Source organism: Oncorhynchus nerka, linkage group LG16 (genome assembly GCF_034236695.1).
Source record: "Oncorhynchus nerka isolate Pitt River linkage group LG16, Oner_Uvic_2.0, whole genome shotgun sequence".
Lineage (NCBI taxonomy): Eukaryota > Metazoa > Chordata > Actinopteri > Salmoniformes > Salmonidae > Oncorhynchus > Oncorhynchus nerka.
In genome coordinates, this window is record NC_088411.1 from 27,413,155 (window position 1) to 27,435,502 (window position 22,348).

The 22,348-nt window shown below is 44.3% G+C and overlaps 1 pseudogene; it reads right to left on the reverse strand.

The window, feature by feature from the left end:
- The window catches only part of LOC115144497 (uncharacterized), a 30,639-nt pseudogene extending 11,223 nt beyond the window's left edge, over positions 1-19,416 (reverse strand).
- Positions 19,417-22,348: the final 2,932 nt, after the last annotated feature.

A 22,348-nucleotide genomic window follows, 5' to 3' on the forward strand; every position in this document is an offset into this window, starting at 1 on the left:
CTCTCTCTCTCTGGTTGTCTCTGTCGCTATCATTTTCTCTCTCTCTCTCTCTGGTTGTCTGTCGCTATCATTTTCTCTCTCTCTCTCTCTGGTTGTCTGTCGCTATCATTTTCTCTCTCTCTCTCTCTGGTTGTCCCTGTCGCTATCATTTTCTCTCTCTCTCTGGTTGTCTGTCGCTATCATTCTCTCTCTCTCTCTCTCTCTCTCTCTCTCTCTCTCTCTCTCCCTCCCTCTCTCTCTCCCTCTCTCATTTTTTTCTCTATTTTCCGGTAGTAAAATGGTGCCAGCCTGACACATAAATGAAGAGGCCATGTAACTGAATCCTCCCCATTATACAGTAAAGATGCTGAGCGGCGCTCCCAGTTTGAGGAGAACATAAAACTGAGCAGCATGATAAGGAGTTAAAGAAAGACTTTGATATTTTTAAATGGCAAACATAAAAGGCAATCAAGATGGACATGGTCTCTATAAAGCTCTAATGGAGGATCAATTAAGAAGCCTGAGCTGCAAAGAGAGACGTTTACTGTGCCGATGCCGGCAAAGAACCAACCTGTCATCTCTGAAAACTCAAGGTTGGAACAAAAACAGAGAGGATTTTTCCTTCTCTCTGTACATCCTTTAGCCCAAACTAAACATTATGTTCTGTAAGAGGGGCAAAGGTCAAGCTGTGTTAGACATACCAGTTCTCTTTTAGTGTCCCCTGTTGGAGCGGAGGACCATCATGGAAATACTGCAATACTACTGTCTGATCATTAGTGGGGTTGAATGAACACTTAATGACCTATTTAGTACACAAACTAAAACAAATAGATTGACAATTTAGAAAGCTGGAAATTCCATGTCATACGTATGGTAAACCAGACATATGATGTCAATCCCAGTATTTATTGCGTGTTTGTTATTTTCCTGCCACAACATCCCTGGTGAACTGAATAACCGGAATGTCCCTCTTGGCAGGAACATAAAAGATGTAACACACAGTATATTTTTCCTATCGTCTTTGTGTTTATTTTCTGGTCGCTGCAGACATTTGTGTTTTCCTCTGTGCTTTATATTAGCATTGACATGAGTCCTTAAAGCAGTGTGTATTTGTGTTTCTCTAAAGGTGCTGACCACAGTCACCTTGATTTGCCCACCATATTTACTGAGCTCACTAATGAGAAGTTATTAAGGTGTAGGGCCTGAATTTTCTTTTCCATGCCCAATTTATTTTTGCAGGTACATATTCATATAATATCTGGACACTGAATGACAAATTAAATGATATTTGAAATACTTGACAACCCATCTGTCAAAAGGAGCCCTTTTCTAGTGTTTACAAAAGTCCTTTCTAAACTTCTCTTGACCTAGGGTGTTTATAAGCCATGTTTACGTTGTGAGCATTTCAAATGTCATCAAAACCACCTTGCTGGAGGGGTCTAAATTGGTTCCATTCGGCTGTTCGGGGAGCCGGTGGCTGCTGCTGTGCGAGCCGTGCGAAGGGAAAGTGGAGAGAGGCTGGAAAATCAGCATAGAAGAGGGACAGCATGGTCTTTCAGATGTCCTGGTGATGAGAACCAATCATAGAGGAGCAGCAGTGGAGAATGGCATGCCAGGCCTCAATCAGCCACCCATCCTCTGGGCCGGGGGGAGTGTGTCAATCAAACGACCTGCGGGTTGAGTGGGGCGAGTCGACCTTAGACTACAGTTTCACCTAAGGTCATTCTGGAGAGGGCATAGAGGGCAGACCAGGGCAATGAAGAGCAGAGATACAAGGGATCAAATGTAGACTCTTGTAGAGTTAGTCAAAACATTACATATTAAATAACAAAGAGTTTGAATTGGCACAATTATTATTTAGACTAGATTGTGTGAAGCTGCAGGCACAACATGTTCTTAACAAGCAATAACCTTTTTTCATGCAGGATATAAAGCAAATATGGTGGACATTTCATAATACTGTGAACCTGACTGTATAGCTTTTGTCAAATGCTCGAGACTCTATGAGAAACGACACAATAAAGCTTATTTTAACACACTGTCATTTTAGGTGCAATATACCGTAGGCTTACTGCCAAGATGGAGACGGATGTCTTTGTTTATGTTTAAGTATGGGTGACCATGTTTGTAAATGGACTGTATATTGTGAATGCATATAGTGTATGTTTGTTGGGGCTCTCTGGCCTGGGGTTAGTGTATGAGTGAGTATGTCCATGCACATGTCAGTATGAGAGTGTAGGAGTGAGCCTGGGTGTGGAAATGAGGCCTAGACACTTTCACGAAGGACAGAAAGCAGATGTTGGGAACGTGCTAAATGACTGTCTTGTTGATATTCAACCTGCTATTAGAGAGGTATGTAGCAGTAGTCCTGCAACTTGGAGAGGATTACATTCGTCAGATCCCTCCAGTGGACAAGTGGCTGCCTCACTCATAGAGGAAGTCAGACACACACACACACACATGTACGCACCCACGCACACAGACACACACAAACATTTGCACACACACACAAATTTCTTGACAAATGACTCTCCACTCGTGTCCTCTCCAGTGCCTCTGCAGAGTGCAGACTGCAGACCGAGTGTGTTCTGGGTAGAAATGTGTGTGTGTTTGGGCCGGCAGCTCAGGAGGTCCTGTAAACACAGCCTGAAGCGCTTCATTTGATTTCTAGCAAATCAGGGAGGGACACAATCTCCTAACCCAACACATGGAAATGAAGACCTGGGGATAAGGTAATAGGATTATCCTTTTTTTTATTTAGACATTTTAGTCATTTAGCAGACGCAACACCTATTCTCAACTTTCACAGGGCAGAGAGAGAGAGTGAGGGAGATAGAGAGAGAGAGAAGGAGGAAGGGGGCTGACAGAGAGAAAGATAAGGAGAGGGGGAAGTAGGAGGGAGGAAGGAGAGAGAGAGAGAGAGAGGGTGACGGAGATAGAGAGAGAGAAGGAGGAAGGGGGCTGACAGAGAGAAAGATAAGGAGAGAGGGAAGTAGGAGGGAGGAAGGAGAGAGAGAGAGAGGGTGAAGGAGAGAGAGAGAGAGAGAGAAGGAGGAAGGGGGCTGACAGAGAGAAAGATAAGGAGAGAGGGAAGTAGGAGGGAGGAAGGAGAGAGAGAGAGAGAGAGAAGGAGGAAGGGGGCTGACAGAGAGAAAGATAAGGAGAGAGGGAAGTAGGAGGGAGGAAGGAGAGAGAGAGAGAGAGAGAGAGAGAGAAGGAGGAAGGGGGCTGACAGAGAGAAAGATAAGGAGAGAGGGAAGTAGGAGGGAGGAAGGAGAGAGAGAGAGAGAGGGTGAGGGAGATAGAGAGAGAGAGAAGGAGGAAGGGGGCTTACAGAGAGAAAGATAATGAGAGGGGGAAGTAGGAGGGAGGAAGGAGAGAGAGAGAGAGAGAGAGAGAGAGAGAGAGAGAGAGAGAGAGAGGGAGAGAGAAAGAGAGAGGGGGAAAAAGGACTCCGGTTCTGGCTGCATTTGACCAGAAGCCAAGGTCTGAGACTTCCAGTTGTGGCCAGGCTCTAGTGAGACAGCTGCAACTTCTCATGGCTCCAACTCAGCAAATTTCCATCAGCCACCACTGCCAGAGACCACAAAACGCTTTCAAACAACGGCTCACTTCAAGAATTTTTGTCTCGGTGAGGGAAAAAAATGGGTCAGAAATGTGTCTTGGTGTTGCTGAGTGAGCGCTGTGCATTAGGTTAGCAGATTAATGAAAATGTCTCACTGGCAGAGGAGGGTGATTGCCATCACAGGCAAAATTGCTTGCAGATTCAAGGGGGACTTAGGAGGGAGTGGCTGGGGGTTGGGGTGTGTGTGTGTGGCGGGGGGGGCTAACGAGGCGAGGACAGCGTGTTTCGTCTCAAAACCCTCTCCCCATACATTAACACTTGTCAGCATTGGCCATTAGACTCAAATCCGGTGCAGGAATTTAATTACCAAACCATTTATTTAATTGAAAGAAAAATAAATCTCTGAATGCATCAGGGTAGGGTGCGGATGTTTTCTGGAGAGGTTGATAACACCAAGGACCCCCAAATGACACAAGCCTAGTGGCTGAAAATAATGTTGCTTTTACTTGAGACAAGGAGCTCTCTTTCTCTATTAGAACCAGCTGCCCCACATAAGTCATTCTTGATTTAAGTTGAAATTAAAAGAACAACTGATTTAATGAAGAAGGCTATTTATAGGTGCTGGCTACTCATCCGTACCGGCCATTGACAAAGAGGGGGGGAGGAAAGAGAAGAGGGGTGGCTGTCTCAATAAACCAGTGGGTTTACACAGTGCGCTTGTAAAAACAACTGGGCCCAATCGAATCGTGACCGGGAGGGACGACTACAGACAGCCTTTGTCATGTGCAGCCTGGTACAGGTAACAGAGGACTAAGGGGGAGAAACACAAATTGACAGCTCTCTTTAATGAAGGGGCACCAGGCCGGATTGAGAGGAAGTAGGTAGCTGATTTGGACTGGAGAGAGAGAAGGTTGTATGTGCTCTACGGGGCTGAGCCATCATGAAATCAGATGGAGAACCCACTCCCTCTTTTTACCAAAGGGACCAAAATTGAAACTCAAGGAAAAATGACTGAGGAAATCACTTGTTAAAGCAATGTCCATGTCCTCTCTCTCTCTCTCTCTCTCTCTCCCTCTCTCTCAAATATCTCTCTCCCCTCTCTCTCTCTCAAATATCCCCCTCTCTCTCTCTCTCTCAAATCTCTCTCTCTCTCTCTCTCTCTCTCTCTCTCTCTCTCTCTGTTCTCTCTGCCTTGTTCCAGGTCCAGTTATAATACTGGTCTTTCGAACCAGGGAGGTTTGTTTGAAGTCTGGGCTGTAGAAGGGCTGCATCAGTAAAGGGACTCCCCTGCCTTCCTCTGGCCATATAAATGACAGTTAGTGAAACTAGATATACCGATATCTGCACCGCCCTCTACGTTAATCAAATTCGCCGTAATTGTCATCTGCAGATTTTTAAAGACACGGAGTGGAAATAACAACTTGACCTGTGACCCCTTCCTTGGGGTCTTCTGAGAGTTTGTATATAGTCATGCTCCACTGTGCATTACTGTCTGCAAGGCCTTTGGGTTTCTGGGAGGGAGTCTGTGTCCTCCTCATATCTCTCTCTCTCTCTCTCTCTCTCTCTCTCTCTCTCTCTCTCTCTCTCTCTCTCTCTCTCTCTCTCTCTCTCTCTCTCTCTCTCTCTCTCTCTCTCTCTCTCTCTCTCTCTCTCTCTCTCTCTCTCTCTCTCTCTCTCTCTCTCTCTCTCTCTCTCTCTCTCTCTCTCTCTCTCTCTCTCTCTCTCCCTCTCTCTCTCTCTCTCTCTCTCTCTCTCTCTCTCTCCCCCTCCCTCCCTCCTCAACTGTCTTCCCTTTCACCCCATAACCATTGCATCACTAGAACACAATTTGGGCCTCTGCGTCAAACACTATGCACTACGTCAAACACACTCATGATACCTCTCTACTCACTTGACTCTGGTTGTGCAAGTGACTACAACCAGCCCAGCCCACACCAGTCTACCCACCCCTGCCAGCCCATCCTAACCCAAACTGGCCATCTGTACTCTACTGGTTCCAGTGGGAGGAGTAGCAGGACTAGCTGGAGAGACAGGATGCTGTCTGGTAGAGTTCTGTGGGTTACTGAGTTATGACAGGTTGGGTGTGTTGACTGACATTCCCTGACTACGCCACTCCCCTAATTCCAGGGAGGGAAGATGGAACAAGACGATATTAGAAAGAGAGTATTATGAAGGTGGAGAGAACAGCAGCAGAAGCTCCAAATTCTGTGACACTGAGAAGACAACCCCTGTATATAGATGACAGATGACTGACCATAAAAATCCTGCAGTTAGTTGCTATTTTTGTGTATTACTTGCAATGACAGTGACACATGGTTGTATTACTTATTTCTGATGAATGCGCTAGTTGTACGATTCTCTGAGTCTGAGTAAGAACATCTGCTACATGACTAATATGTAATGTCATGTATGTAAGTGATAGGCACCACGGTTACTGCAGTGAGGGTGGCCCCTTCACCTGACACCACCGTCACAGGTGTCCCATCACGCGGGCAGCCGCTGGCCAAGCCGACTCCTCTGGCTTAATTCAGGTTGACACGTTCAACTCGCCAAATATGAGAGCCATCTGAGGCATGGAGCAAGGGAGTGCAGGGGAGCATGGGGAAGGAGGATGAAATCTGAAACAGTCCAATCGTAAAGGCTTGAGAACTTATGAGGGATTTATGTTAAAAAATAAGGGCAACAGCATCAGTAAATCTTAAGCCCCTGGAAATAGATTGTACCAAAATGGAGCCGATTGCTCACATATAACTGCGGTTCAGAGTTTTAGAGGCATAAAATGTCAAAGCGAATTTTCATATAAAATATTCCCCCATGACACCAACCTTCAGGATGTGTGTTCAGAAATGTAATATTCTGTTTGTAGATCAAGTTTGTTTGCTTTCCTGATTCCATATAAATTGGTATTTGTTGATATTTGTTTAGCCTGTGGTGTTATGGGTCATGGATTCCATGGAGACGTAGTGTGAAGCTGTTGAGGGTAAATAAACAACTATTTTGTCTTGTATCACCAAGTAAGTCAGCTACCAGCACACATACAGATACAGACCTTTCATCTTATTCACAGCTGAATAGCAGCCAAACTGGCTCTGAGCTTTCATTTAGAACAGGCATAGAAGGGAGGTGCAGAGAGAGTCAAAATCTGACCCTGAGTCTGTCTCTCCTTCTCTTATTATGTCTGCTGACAGTAACTTTGGCTGTGGTTTTCATTTCTCTCCCTACTTGGAAGAGGACAGTATCCGCGCTGGTTCGGCTCCAGTCCGACATGTGGCACCTCCATTGTGTTCTGAGTAGCTCTTTATTGTGGAGAGAGTTTCATGGGGAAATGAACCATATTACAGCACTGAGCAAATATGCACTTTATCGCCTCCGACTAAACGAGCACGTTTGATTTCGGTTACACTCCATTTCAATTGACATACACTGCTCTAGAGGTTTCATTGAGGTGGACAGGCCCCTGGCCATGTGAACACCACAGCAGGGCTATGTGTGTGTGTGTATATGTGCGTGCATGTGCTTGTGTGTGTCTGTAGGTGGGTACATACGTTTGTATGTGTGTATCTGCGTACATGCTTCCACGTGTGTGACCGTGCATACATGCAGTATGCGTGTGCTCAGCACTGTGTGGGTGTATTAGTGTTAGTGTACATGTACCCTGCCTACAGGTTTTAACAAGCAGGCTTTTCTGTGATACAGAGAGCTGAAGTGTTTACCCAGTACTGTGACCTTCTATCTGTGACACTTTCACTGCTGATATAAATACCTGCGCCTCTTTAAATCACCCAGCAGTCACACAGGTAACGTGATCCTTATGCTCCACGGGCCCTCCTATTGGTCAAGCTCACACATATGGGCCCAATCTGAACCAATGGAATTTCAGAACGTATATTGCCGAAGGATATTTTTATACAGTGTAAAAATTGTGTTAGGGTGACTGGGTGTTGGGTTGCACATTAAAACCAGATAGCACGAAAGTCCAAAAGTATGCTAATTAAGAGGTGATAACGTGCTGATGCCAGTTAGAAGGAAGCCCCTGCTATTCCCAGAGCTGCAGAAATGTTATATCAAGTATATGGAGTGTATGCCAGGTCGGGTGATGCAAGGCCAATACCAGACACTGGAACCAGACGGTCACATATCACATGGGCAAAGCATGGCGACCCCCAGCCTGATGGGCAGGGATGGCTGGACAGGGTGTGCTGCTGTTCCCTCAGTGAATAATAGCCTAACCCATGTCATGGTGAGTCAGCAGTTCATGTCTTTCACAAAAAAACGCTAGGCTACATGTAGTAGTACTTAGTGGTGGGACTCAAGACAACATTGGAATAAAAAAATGGTCATTTATCATGTATAAAAGTAAAAGAAAAAGGCCAGAACACTTTAAATAGTGGCAGTTGATACTTGGGACGAGAGATATGTTTTTAGAGAGTTGACCACTGAGATTTCTGTTAAGGTGCATTTACATAAAACGTTCATTTTCTATGGTAGCCATGTTAGCGCCTCATTAACATTACGCACATGACTAGAACACCATCGCTACGTTTGCTGATGACACTACAGTGGTAGGCCTGATCACCCACGACAATGAGACAGCCTTTCCCTCAATCAGCATGACAAAAAAGCTGATTGTGGACTACAGGAAACGGAGGGCCGAGCACGCCCCTATTCACATCGACGGTGCTGTAGTGGAGCGGGTTGAGAGCTTCAAGTTCCTCGGTGTCCACATCACTAAGGAATTATCATGGTCCACTCAGAACAAAACAGTCATGAAGAAGGCATGACAATGCCTCTGCCCCCTCAGGAGGCTGAAAAGATGCAGCATGGGCCCTTAGATCCTTAAAAAGTTCTATAGCTGCACCATTGAGAGCATCTTGACAGGCTGCATCACCACTTGATAAGGCAATTACTTGGCATCCGACCGCAAGGCCCTACAGAGGGTAGTGCGTACAGCCCAGTACATCACTGGGGCCGAGCGCCCTGCCATCCATCGAACTCTATACAAGGCAGTGTCAGAGGAATTGCCTGCTGCTACTGCTTATTATCTATCCTGTTACCTATTCACTTTACCCCTACCTATATGTACATATCTACCTCAATGACCTCGTACCCCGGCACATCGACTCAGTACTGGTACCCTGCGTATACAGCCAAGTTATCATTGACTCAGTACTGGTACCCTGTGTATACAGCCAGGTTATCATTGACTCAGTACTGGTACCCTGCGTATACAGCCAGGTTATCGTTGACTCAGTACTGGTACCCTGTGTATACAGCCAAGTTATCATTGACTCAGTACTGGTACCCTGTGTATACAGCCAGGTTATCGTTGACTCAGTACTGGTACCCTGTGTATACAGCCAAGTTATCATTGACTCAGTACTGGTACCCTGTGTATACAGCCAGGTTATCATTGACTCAGTACTGGTACCCTGCGTATACAGCCAGGTTATCGTTGACTCAGTACTGGTACCCTGTGTATACAGCCAAGTTATCATTGACTCAGTACTGGTACCCTGCGTATACAGCCAAGTTATCATTGACTCAGTACTGGTACCCTGTGTATACAGCCAAGTTATCATTGACTCAGTACTGGTACCCTGCGTATACAGCCAAGTTATCATTGACTCAGTACTGGTACCCTGCGTATACAGCCAAGTTATCATTGACTCAGTACTGGTACCCTGTGTAAACAGCCAAGTTATCATTGACTCAGTACTGGTACCCTGCATATATAGCCAAGTTATCATTGACTCAGTACTGGTACCCCGTGTATACAGCCAAGTTATCATTGACTCAGTATGGGTACCCTGTGTATACAGCCAAGTTATCATCGACTCAGTACTGGTACCCTGCTTATACAGCCAAGTTATCATTGACTCAGTACTGGTACCCTGCGTATACAGCCAAGTTATCATTGACTCAGTACTGGTACCCTGTGTATATAGCCAAGTTATCATTGACTCAGTACTGGTACCCTGTGTATACAGCCAGGTTATCATTGACTCAGTACTGGTACCCTGTGTATACAGCCAAGTTATCATTGACTCAGTACTGGTACCCTGTGTATACAGCCAAGTTATCATTGACTCAGTACTGGTACCCTGTGTATACAGCCAAGTTATCATTGACTCAGTACTGGTACCCTGTGTATACAGCCAAGTTATCATTATTCATTGTGTATTTATTCCTTGTGTTATTATCTTTCTATAACTGCTCTATTTTCTCTCTGCATTGTAGGGAAGGGCCCGTAAATAAGCATTTCACTGTTAGTCTACAACTATGAAGCATGTGACAAATAACATTTGATTTGATTAGACGTTTTGACATGGGGAATATTTAAATAATGTAACTGAATCAGAATGACAATATAAACAATAAAAACATGATGGCACAACTCTCTAAATACATGGCTCTAGTTGGGACTGTTGGCTTCTACCCCTTTGAAGGTGTAGAGTTGAGCATGTTGCCCCTTTATCCTCATGGTTTACTGTCACAATGACCCAGATACAGAACGGTCATGTGTACTCCAGATAGAGAGATAGAGATCAGGGGTTACCCTGTAGCAGGCCGGGCTTGGTCATGTGAGATGGGTTAGTACATCTAACATGGGATACTCTAACTGTCTGGTCCATTGACTGAGACTGAGAGACTGAAATTGTAACAACTGCGGGCGGAACTGTACCAGCAGCTGTTGTAAGCTGTGTGGAAACCTATGGAAATATGTGGCGGTTTTGCAAGGTTTCATATTTAAAGTAATTTCCTTTTCATGTTTTCGGATTACGCTCAGAATTTCCACCCTGGAATTTTTAACGCTGAGAAAGAAAGTAGCAGAAAGGGAAGAGCAGAATTGGTCATTTCTTCTTCCTGTGGAGAAGCCTAACCGTTCCCACGACAACTTCATTTCCTCCAGCATGTATATTTACAGCACTCAGGATTCTTTATAAAGCAACTCAAAGTTTTGCTTTTCTATTTTAAATCCACCATCCGTGCTCTGCCCAGGTTCCTCTCTCCAATACTGTGTGCTCTAACCAAATCTGAAGTGTCCCCGAAGCTGGTAGGATACAGCCATGGCACACCTCAGTTTCTAGGGATGACATTGGAGTCACACCTTGTACCAGAGATAAAACTATGATTTATATCAATGGTACACAAAACCAGACCTGGGATCATAGGGTACATAGTTGAATCCCCAGAGCTCCCATCCACAACCACTGACATGTCTCTATTTCACCTCTGGAATCAGATGGATCAGACCTCTCCACCTCTCCCCTCCCTCAGCCCTGGAAGCCCAGCCCGGTGGATGTAAGCAGACACCACACCCTGCTCTACCACACTGCCAACCAGCAAGCCTCAGGATCTCACCCCAGACTACAGACCCAGATCTAGGACCCAGTACCCAGGGCCCAAAGTCTCAGCCCATGAGCAGATGGAGGAGGCCTGGCCTCCCTGGCCCCATCCTGGGTGGGCATGGTGGCCACAGACTCAGACTCCCGAGGGAGAGAGGGACGGGCGGGCCCTGCTGCAGCTGCCTGCCTGCCTGAGCTTACAGCCCCCTTTACCCAAATTCAATTACGGACATTAACCACAGCCATTCAACCCCATAGAAAATATTGTTTTGTGCCAATTAAGGTTAGTACTAAATGTACAACAGGGAGAGGGAGTGTGAAAATGTTATCCGTTTTTGAAATTGTTACATTTTAAAAGTTGTTTACTGGCCTATGTAACAGGTATACCAAGCCCAGGCTTTAAAAATATTATCCCCGACGTTGGCGACGATCACATTCACAGTAAACGATGCGCGTTAAATGTCAAGCTCGCTATAATGCAGATCTAGCGTTCCAAAAAGCCGACTTTATCAAACAAAAAACATTAGTGCTCCTTCAGTGATATCTTGGACATGCACAGACAGCACTTCCCATAATTCATTGCCTTCAGCTACAAAGGTCAACTATGAACATGCAAGGCAATGTGAGAAAGGAGCTCTGTTCCGCTGCAGTTCACTGTTTATTGATGGCTAATGGATTTTCTGCAGTTAGTTCATTTATTTTCTCTGTAATCCAATCTGCACATTGTTTATAGCTGGGCTTCAAAATAGAAGCATGACTCTGACCCCACTGAACACGACTGTTTGTGACCCAACACCCGTCTCAGATTGCAGTGAGGAAAGTGGAGGAGGTAGATGGTTGTGGTGGCTAGGCCAGTGAAGTGGGGGTGGAGGGAGAAAAGGGACTGACCTAAGCAAAGGGAAAGGGAAAAAAATACAGATTTCAGTCCAGATTGTGTCAGTCCCATTTTTCTCACACCCTCACCTCTACTGGTCACAAAAAGCATAAACAAGGTTTCAGTAGGACCGATCAAAAGTCCACCTTTCACCTCCACATCTGGATCTGACCCTGTCATGGACCCGCTACAGATAGGACACACAGACCGACTGACAAACACAGACACGTATAGAGTCCAGGCAGTCAGAAAGACACAGGCAGGGAGACAGACAGATTGGCGAACTATCAGACAGAAAGCAGCTTCAAGTGGCCGACCAGGTGACCGAATGACCGACAGACAGACACACACAGACACACACAGAGAGACAGACACAGACACTCAGAGTTTCTGATTAAGAGTGCTTTCCCAGACCGAGGGGCTCCAGCAGTAGTGAGTCATGACAGGGTGTCTGTGGTACAGTACCTGTAGACCTTCCCAGGGGGCATTCCTCATACTTACTAACCACATGAAAAGGAAACCATATGAGAACTAGGAATTATGACGGGGATTTCAATTGAGCTCTCTATAAAATAAAGTATCTGACGACTACATTGAGTTGTAAAAGTAGGTTAATGGGGACAGTAAGTGAGATGAAATCCTGTACTCTAAAAGAACTAGGACTGAATACTCAAGCATGTGACTGTACTGTGGTATCTGACTGTGTACTGTGCTGTAATGTAGTTATACTTTTGGGCAGGACAGGCTTTCAAAAGTATTGGACAACTCTGCAGTAATCTCCAGACGTTGGAGTAATAGCTTTCAAAGACCAGGACTGAGAATGTCTGAACAAAAGCTCACCCTTTAGGATTTATTTTAATAGGGTCTCCAGATACAGTGTTTAATCACTGTGTGTGATGGTTTAGAAAGGCTGTCTCCAAAACATAACCTTGTCTCTATAATCTAAGTTGAATAACCATATAGATACTTTGACCTGTGAGTAGAGTGGGTGGGTAGAGTGAGTAGTCTGACATTAGCAGAGACAGGTCACACCTTGTTTGGCTTCAACGTCTCTGAATTGACTGTGACCGTGGAATAGAGGAGACCTACCTCCCGGTCCACAATGTTTTAATCTCTCGATTTCTCATAGGAATCAGGAGAGATGATCGTCAGAGTTTAGCAGCAGTGTGATTCACAGTGGAGCGTTCCAGCAGTGAACTCTCTGAACACTCTGCAGTCTGTGCCAGCAGCACCGACCTTCTGGCATTGTTCTCCGGGAAAGAAAGGAGATGGATCGTCTTACCTTTTCAGGAAGATAGAAAAAAACACTACAACCTAAAACCCTCCAGAACACAGGAAAAAAGGGGAAGCAGTTGAGAGAGAGAGAGCTGGCATGGCGTGCCACAAAATCAGGGCTTTACATCTGTCTTCCAATCTGTCTTTCGGTCTGTCTGTCCATCTGTCTTTCGGTCTGTCCATCTGTCGGCTGGAGTCCCTTCCTGTCCCTTGATTGTGAGACTAATATCTGAAGAGTTAATTACTGCACCAACAAGTTGATGGTAACAGCACTCACTGTTGCCCCTAGTGGCTGGTTTCCAGGTCACCTCCTGACGTCCTCAGATGGAGATTGGACGTCGAATACTGACTTAAATCACGGGTGACCTGCCTGACTGCACGCCCTGTATTGATCCTTACAACGGAAAATGACTTTGACTTAAAACTCCAACAGTTGCCTCGGCTGGTCACTTTCTCTAAGTAACCTGACATCTGGAGTGACAGAGTGATGGCTGTGTGTGTGTGTGTGTGTGTGTGTGTGTGTGTGTGTGTGGCTCTGCCCTGTTCTCATTATGTCCTTTCCAATCTCAGCCATCACACTACTGTCCAGGGACCACAGGTTCCCACAGATTGTAACCTACTGTAAGTCAATACACACATCATACACCAGTTTGAGGCTGCTGAGGGAAGGACAGCTCATAATAACGGCTGGAGCAGAGCAAATGGAATTGGCATCAAACACATGGAAACCATGGAAACCATGTGTTTGATGTATTTGGTACCATTCCACTTATTCCGCTCCAGCCATTACCACGAGCCCGTCCTCCCCAATTAAGGTGTCACCAACCTCCTGTGTTATACACTTGACACTCCAGAATGCTGAAGTATCACATACAAACAGAAATATGCACGACCGTTCACAATAATGCACATACTTGGCACAACAGCAACCATTCCCCTCCATGCCAGTGTGACCTAGTCTCACAACAATGCCATGAGTGATTCATGACATAAATTATTACAGATGGTGCTAAATGCTTTTAATAATCTCATAATTATCACGATCACTGTCATCAACTGTCACTGGTGCCATTGTGAGGCCTGTCTCTGGGGCCTCCCTGCCTCTTGGCTGTTTCTTGGGGATTTTTTGGTAAGCTGAGATCTTTAAGACACCAACAGGATCTTATCAGACGGATCAGGTATGTATGGGAAAGCGATACAGAGACTCACTTGCCCCCTAGATAAGGAGGTACAAGGTTCCAGTTTGCGCTGCAGGCGTTTCCTGTTACTAATACTGATCCGCTTTTGTTGCTCTTCCCCCAGGACCAGGAACATCAACTTCCACCCTCGCCCCGGTCTCTCTTACCCCCTAGTCTCCAAGCTCCACCCATTCCCCAATCACATACACGCACACACACGCAGGGTGTATATTGTAAATTAACCATTAAAAACGACTAAAAGTCATACAAATATAGAGTGATTGTGTAAGGTTTGGCCTATTTCAATCTGTCTTGACTCCCCCAGTTAGAGGCATGCAGAGACAGGTGCGACTCAGCTGCTTCTGACAGGGTCAAAGGTCATAGAAGGATGAGCAGGGTCATGTGAATTTGCCCGTTAATCTTCTTCATTCTTCTGACCTCTGACCTTACTTTCAGCTCAGTTCATCCACCTGTTTATCCTGCTACCCCCTACTGCCCCGGAGATTCACCTGAGCAGGTAAACACCTACACTAATGAGTACATGCATTGCACACACACAAGCCTATGTCACACACACAACATACACACACACTATATGATGAACTTTAACAGTAGTGTCAGTTTTTATTTATTCTTTCTAGGGCTGTCAAACGATAAATATTTTAATTGAGTTAATTACAGGATTTGCTGTGATGAATCACAATTTGCTGTGATGAATCACAATCACAATAAGAAATTGATCAATTTGAGCTGTAATTTAAGATTTTTTATACAAAAAGTATTGCAACAATTTTGACGCTTGATTTTTCCCCCAAAAATCTGGTAAATTGATAAAGCACACTTTGTTTAACCTCAACGCCAACTTGTTTTGACATTGCATTGTTGTTCTTAGCCGTATACTGTAGATGTATTTTGGATGTAGTAGTAGTAATAATAGTAGTACAGTAGTAGCAGTAGTAGTAGTAGTAGCAGTAGTAGTAGTAGTACAGTAGTAATAGTACAGTAGTACTAGTAGTAGTACCAGCAGTAGTAGTAGTAGTAGCAGTAGTACAGTAGTAGTAGTAGTAGCAGTAGTACAGTAGTAGTAGTACAGTAGTAATAGTACAGTAGTACTAGTAGTAGTAGCAACAGTAGTAGTAGTAGTAGCAGTAGTAGTAGTAGCAGCAGTAGTAGTAGTACAGTAGTAGTAGTACAGCAGTAGTAGTAGTACAGTAGTAGTAGTACAGTAGTAGTAGCAGTTGTAGTAGCAGCAGTAGTAGTAGCAGCAGTAGTGGTAGTACAGTACTAGTAGTAGCAGTAGTACAGTAGTAGTAGTACAGCAGTAGTAGTAGCAGCAGTAGTAGAGGTAGTAGCAGTAGTACTACTAGTAGTAGCAGTAGTAGTAGTAGCAGTAGTAATAGTACAGTAGTAGTAGTAGTAGCAGTAGTAGTAGCAGAGTAGTAGTAGTAGTAGCAGCAGTAGTGGTAGTAGCAGTAGTACAATAGTAATACGATAGCAGTACAGCAGTAGTAGTAGTAGTAGTAGTAGTAGTACAGCAGTAGTAGTAGTAGTATTAGTAGTAGCAGTAGTAGTAGTACAGTAGTAGTAGTACAGTAGCAGTAGTAGTAGTAGCAGCAGTAGTGGTAGTAGCAGTAGTACAATAGTAATATGATAGCAGTACAGTAGTAGTAGTAGTATTAGTAGTAGTAGTACAGTAGTAGTAGTAGCAGTAGTAGTAGTAGTACAGTAGTAGAAGTAGTAGTAGCAGCAGTAGTGGTAGTAGCAGTAGTACAATAGTAATACGATAGCAGTACAGCAGTAGTAGTTGTAGTAGTAGTAGCAGTAGTCATAGTACAGTAGTAGTAGTAGTAGTAGTAGCAGCAGTAGTGGCAGTAGCAGTAGTACAATAGTAATACGATAGCAGTACAGCAGTAGTAGAAGTAGTAGTAGTAGTAATAGTAGTACAGCAGTAGTAGTACAGTAGTAGTAGGAGTAGTACAGTGGGAGTAGTAGTACAGTAGTAGTAGTAGTAGTAGCAGCAGTAGTGGTAGTAGCAGTAGACAATAGTAATACTATAGCAGTACAGCAGTATCAGTAGTAGTAGTAGCAGTAGTAGTAGTACAGTAGTAGTAGTAGTAGTAGCAGTAGTAGTAATACAGTAGTAGTAGTAGTAGCAGCAGCAGTAGTGGTAGTAGCAGTAGTAGTAGTACAGTAGTAGTAGCAGTAGTAGTAGTACAGTAGTAGTAGGAGTAGTAGCAGCAGTAGTGGTAGTAGCAGTAGTAATAGTACAGTAGTAGTAGTAGTAGATAGTAGTAAAGTAGTAGTAGTACAGTAGTAGTAGTAGTAGTAGTACAGTAGTAGTAGTATAGTAGCAGTAGTACAGTAGTAGCAGTACAGTAGTAGTAGTAGTAGCAGTAGTAGTAGCAGAGTAGTAGCAGAGTAGTAGTAGTAGTAGCAGCAGTAGTACAATAGTAATACGATAGCAGTACAGCAGTAGTAGTAGTAGTAGTAGTAGTAGTAGTAGTAGTAGTACAGTAGTAGTAGTAGCAGCAGTAGTGGTAGTAGCAGTACTACAATAGTAATACGATAGCAGTACATCAGTAGTAGTAGTAGTAGTAGTAGCAGTAGTAGTAGTACAGTAGTAGTAGTACAGTAGCAGTAGTAGTAGCAGTAGTAGTAGTAGTACAGTAGTAGTAGTAGTAGTAGCAGCAGTAGTGGTAGTAGCAGTAGTACAATAGTAATACGATAGCAGTACAGCAGTAGTAGTAGTAGTAGTAGTAGTACAGCATTAGTAGTACAGTAGTAGTAGTAGTAGTAGTACAGTAGTAGTAGTAGTACAGTAGTAGTAGTAGTAGCAGCAGTAGTGGTAGTAGCAGCAGTACAATAGTAATACGATATCAGTACAGCAGTAGCAGTAGTAGTACTAGCAGTAGTAGCAGTAGTAGTAGTACAGTAGTAGTAGTAATAGTAGCAGTAGTAGTAATACAGTGGTAGTAGTAGTAGCAGCAGTAGTGGTAGTAGCAGTAGTAGCAGTAGTAGTAGTACAGTAGTAGTAGTAGTAGTACAGTAGTAGTAGTACAGTAGTAGTAGTAGTAGTGGTAGGAGTAGTAGTAGTACAGTAGTAGTAGTACAGTAGTAGCAGTAGTAGCAGTAGTAGTAGTAGTACAGTAGTAGTAGTAGCAGAAGCAGTAGTGGTAGAAGCAGTAGTACAATAGTAATACGATAGCAGTGCAGTAGTAGTAGTAGTAGTAGTACAGTAGTAGTAGTAGTAGTGGTAGGAGTAGTAGTAGTACAGTAGTAGTAGTAGCAGAAGCAGTAGTGGTAGAAGCAGTAGTACAATAGTAATACGATAGCAGTGCAGTAGTAGTAGTAGTAGTAGTAGTAGTACAGTAGTAGTAGTAGTAGTAGTAGCAGCAGTAGTGGTAGTACAGTAGTGGTACAGTAGTAGTAGTAGTAGTAGCAGCAGTAGAGGTAGTAGCAGTAGTAGTAGTAGTAGTAATAGTTGTACAGTAGTAGTAGCAGCAGTAGTGGTAGTAGTAGTAGTAGTAGTAGTAGTAGTAGTACAGTAGTAGTAGCAGTAGTGGTAGTACAGTAGAAGTAGTAGTAGTAGTAGTACAGTAGTAGTAGCAGTAGTAGTAGTACAGTAGTAGCAGCAGTAGTAGTAGTACAGTAGTAGTAGTAGTACAGTAGTAGTAGTAGTAGTAGTAGCAGTAGTGGTAGTACAGTACTAGTAGTAGCGGTAGTAGTAGTACAGTGGTAGTAGTAGCAGCAGTAGCGGTAGTACAGTAGTAGTAGTAGTAGTAGTAGCAGCAGTAATGGTAGTACAGTACTAGTAGTAGCAGTAGTAGTAGTACAGTGGTAGCAGTAGCAGCAGTAGCGGTAGTACAGTAGTAGTAGTAGTAGTAGTAGTAGTAGTAGTAGTAGTAGCAGCAGTAGTGGTAGAACAGTAGTAGTAGTACAGTAGTACAGTGGCAGTAGCAGCAGTAGTGGTAGTACAGTAGTAGTAGTAGTAGTAGTAGTAGTAGTAATAGCAGCAGTAGTGGTAGTACAGTAGTAGTAGCAGCAGTAGTGGTAGTACAGTAGTAGCAGTAGTAGTAGTAGTTGTAGTAGTACAGTAGTAGTAGCAGTAGCAGCAGTAGTGGTTGTAGCAGTAGTACAATAGTAATACGATAGCAGTACAGCAGTAGTAGTAATAGCAGTCGTAGTAGTACAGTAGCAGTAGTACAACAGTAGTAGTAGCAGTAGTAGAAGTACAGTAGTAGTAGTAGTAGTATTAGTACAGTAGTAGTAGAGGTAAAAAAAAAAAAAAAATCATGCTCTTGGCCCAGTCTGTAAGAGTTCCTGCTGTTACATTTTAATTTCCATTTATTCTGTAATCCCATAAATTTTTAGAAGATAATAGAAAATTCTTTTTGAGTTTAGTACAACTTTCTTACTTTTTAATAACCCTTAAATCTGTGGTCAATTTATACCTAGGACAACCACTTTGTCTTTGCTTGCCTTTATTTGAAATGTAATGTTTTTAAAGAACTAATTGTAGAAAAATGGGAGTGTTGTGCGTGTGCGTGCGTGCATGTGTGTTCCTCCCTCCATCCTATTCCTTTTTGATGAGATCAGAGATGTAATCACTGCAGATGTCCCATCTGTGAATCTGAAAGTGAAAAAAAGGTTTAGTACATCCACAGTAGCATGGTACCTGGAGTCCATTCAATCTCAATTTAATTCTGTCTAGAGTCCATTCAATCGCAATTGAATAGTGGCTCTGGCTACATACATTCAAGCTAATTCTACTGATTAGTAGCTGTGGCAATAGAGGCACCTGTATCGTATGCTGTAGGACAATTACAGAAGGTCTCCTCCGCTCTCTCACACCACTCTCTCACACCACTCTCTCAATTCACTCTCTCACACCACTCTCTCAATCCACTCTCTCACACCACTCTCTCAATCCACTCTCTCACACCACTCTCTCAATCCACTCTCTCACACCGCTCTCTCAATCCACTCTCTCACACCGCTCTCTCACACCACTCTCTCACACCACTCTCTCAATCCACTCTCTCACACCGCTCTCTCAATCCACTCTCTCACACCGCTCTCTCAATCCACTCTCTCACACTCTCTTTCCCTCCTCACTTCCTTCACCGCCTTCTCCTTCTCCAGCTTCATCTTCTCCACCTCCTTCTTAAACATCTCCTCCTTTTCTTTCATCTTCTCCATCACTCCTTCCAACTCCTCTCGTCCACATCCTCTCTCTTACAGTCAAACTAATTTCTCTCGTTTATCTTCTCTTCCACAATCAACTATATCACTCTCTCCATTTTGGTCTTCCAATTTTCCTCCATCTTTACCTTCATAAGCTTCAACCTCTCTACCTCCATTTTCAGCTTCTCCTCCATTTCCAGCTTCACACGCTCCACCTCCTCTTCCTTCCTCTTCTCAAACTCCTCCATCTCCATTTCTCTCTCTCTCCATCTCTTTTCCCTCTTTAATCTTCTTCTCCAATCCCTCCAACTCTTCTTTCACTTTCTTCACCTCCATCTTTGCCTTCTCTTCCACATCTATTTTCATTCTGTCCATCTCCTTCCTTCTTTTTAATAATCTCTCCTGTTCTTGTAGTTTTCTTCAGTCTCTCATCCACATCCAGGTTCAACCTTTCCATTATCATCTTCTTCTTCTCCTCCGACATCTCTTTCTCCTTTTCCAACTCCAACTTTCTCCAATATTTTCAGCTTATTACTCTTCTTCTCCAGTTTCTATTTCTGTCTATCCAGCCCCTTGTCTTTCATCTCTACCTCCTCCCTCTGCTTCTCCAGTTTCTCTTTCTGTCTATCCAGCCCCTTGTCTTTCATCTCTACCTCCTCCCTCTGCTTCTTCAGTTTCTCTTTCTGTCTATCCAGCCCCTTGTCTTTCATCTCTACCTCCTCCCTCTGCTTCTTCAGTTTCTCTTTCTGTCTATCCAGCCCCTTGTCTTTCATCTCTACCTCCTCCCTCTGCTTCTTCAGTTTCTCTTTCTGTCTATCCAGCCCCTTGTCTTTCATCTCTACCTCCTCCCTCTGCTTCTCCAGTTTCTCTTTCTGTCTATCCAGCCCCTTGTCTTTCATCTCTACCTCCTCCCTCTGCTTCTCCACTTTCTCTTTCTGTCTATCCAGCCCCTTGTCTTTCATCTCTACCTCCTCCCTCTGCTTCTCCCTCTTTCTCCCTCTGCTTCTCCAGTTTCTCTTTCTGTCTATCCAGCCCCTTGTCTTGCATCTCTACCTCCTCCCTCTGCTTCTTCAGTTTCTCTTTCTGTCTATCCAGCCCCTTGTCTTTCATCTCTACTTCCCCCCTCTGCTTCTCCACTTTCTCTTTCTGTCTATCCAGCCCCTTGTCTTTCATCTCTACCTCCTCCCTCTGCTTCTCCACTTTCTCTTTCTGTCTATCCAGCCCCTTGTCTTTCATCTCTACCTCCTCCCTCTGCTTCTCCAGTTTCTCTTTCTGTCTATCCAGCCCCTTGTCTTTCATCTCTACCTCCTCCCTCTGCTTCTCCAGTTTCTCTTTCTGTCTATCCAGCCCCTTGTCTTTCATCTCTAGCTCCTCCCTCTGCTTCTCCAGTTTCTCTTTCTGTCTATCCAGCCCCTTGTCTTGCATCTCTACCTCCTCCCTCTGCTTCTTCAGTTTCTCTTTCTGTCTATCCAGCCCCTTGTCTTTCATCTCTACCTCCTCCCTCTGCTTCTCCAGTTTCTCTTTCTGTCTATCCAGCCCCTTGTCTTTCATCTCTACCTCCTCCCTCTGTTTCTCCAGTTTCTCTTTCTGTCTATCCAGCCCCTTGTCTTTCATCTCTACCTCCTCCCTCTTCTTCTCCAGTTTCTCTTTCTGTCTATCCAGCCCCTTGTCTTTCATCTCTACCTCCTCCCTCTGCTTCTTCAGTTTCTCTTTCTGTCTATCCAGCCCCTTGTCTTTCATCTCTACTTCCTCCCTCTGCTTCTCCACTTTCTCTTTCTGTCTATCCAGCCCCTTGTCTTTCATCTCTACTTCCTCCCTCTGCTTCTCCACTTTCTCTTTCTGTCTATCCAGCCCCTTGTCTTTCATCTCTACCTCCTCCCTCTGCTTCTCCAGTTTCTCTTTCTGTCTATCCAGCCCCTTGTCTTTCATCTCTACCTCCTTCCTCTGCTTCTCCACTTTTTTCTTCTATTTGTCGCCCTCTGCTTCTCCTTCTCCACCACATCTCCCTGCCTGGCCACCTCAGTCTTCTTCCTCTCTACCTCTTCCCTCCTCGACTTCAGTGCCTCTTTTGCGCACTCCACTCCCTTCTCCAACAGCTTCTCCTTTATTTCCACCTTCTCTCTTTTCTTCTGGATCTTCTCCAGCAGCTCATAGAGAACCTCCACAGTGCCTTCCTTCATCTCTGCATCCACACTCTCCTTAACTCTCTCGATCCCCCTCTCCATCTTTCTCCTCCAGCCCTCTTGCACCATCTGAGGAGCTGGCTGGGAAAGAAAATGTGAAATAGAATATAACATTTATATTAAACTGTAGGGGTTAGTGGTAGCTTTGAAGGAAGAGGCACGTTATTATCGGGGGGCGATCTGGTGCACCTGATCTGAGGAATTCCAAGTCTGGGTGAAGAATATCTAGCAAACTGTGATCTGCTCAATCAGAGGGCTGTTGGCAGGAATATCTCCGGTGCCACCTGTTGTTGTGCCTTGGAGCACTAAACCCCTACAGAGCTCTGCTCTGGGGCTGGTTCTCACTCTACGGTGTCAGCTCGGTTAGGTACTGGGAAAGCAAAACACATTTTCCAGTGAACAATAATTATGGGTCTCACTCAGGACAATAGGTCGCTGATAGGTTTGCATTCTGCTCTGTTCTAAGTGTACAGCATAATTTATTAGTGCAACAAACTGCAACATCTACTACTACTATCGGGTATGTTGTCATGACAAGAGCATTATGATGCTCCAGAATGTTGGCCCCGGAGTTCCGATACTGTCATTGTAACGGTTCTCTTGTAGTGAAGGAGAGTCGGACCAAAATGCGGCGTGTAGATTGTGATCCATGTTTAATAAACAAACGTAAAACACGAATCAATACAAAACAAAGAACGTAATGAACGTAACGAAAACCGAAACAGCCTATACTTGTGTAAACTAACACAGAGACAGGAACAAGG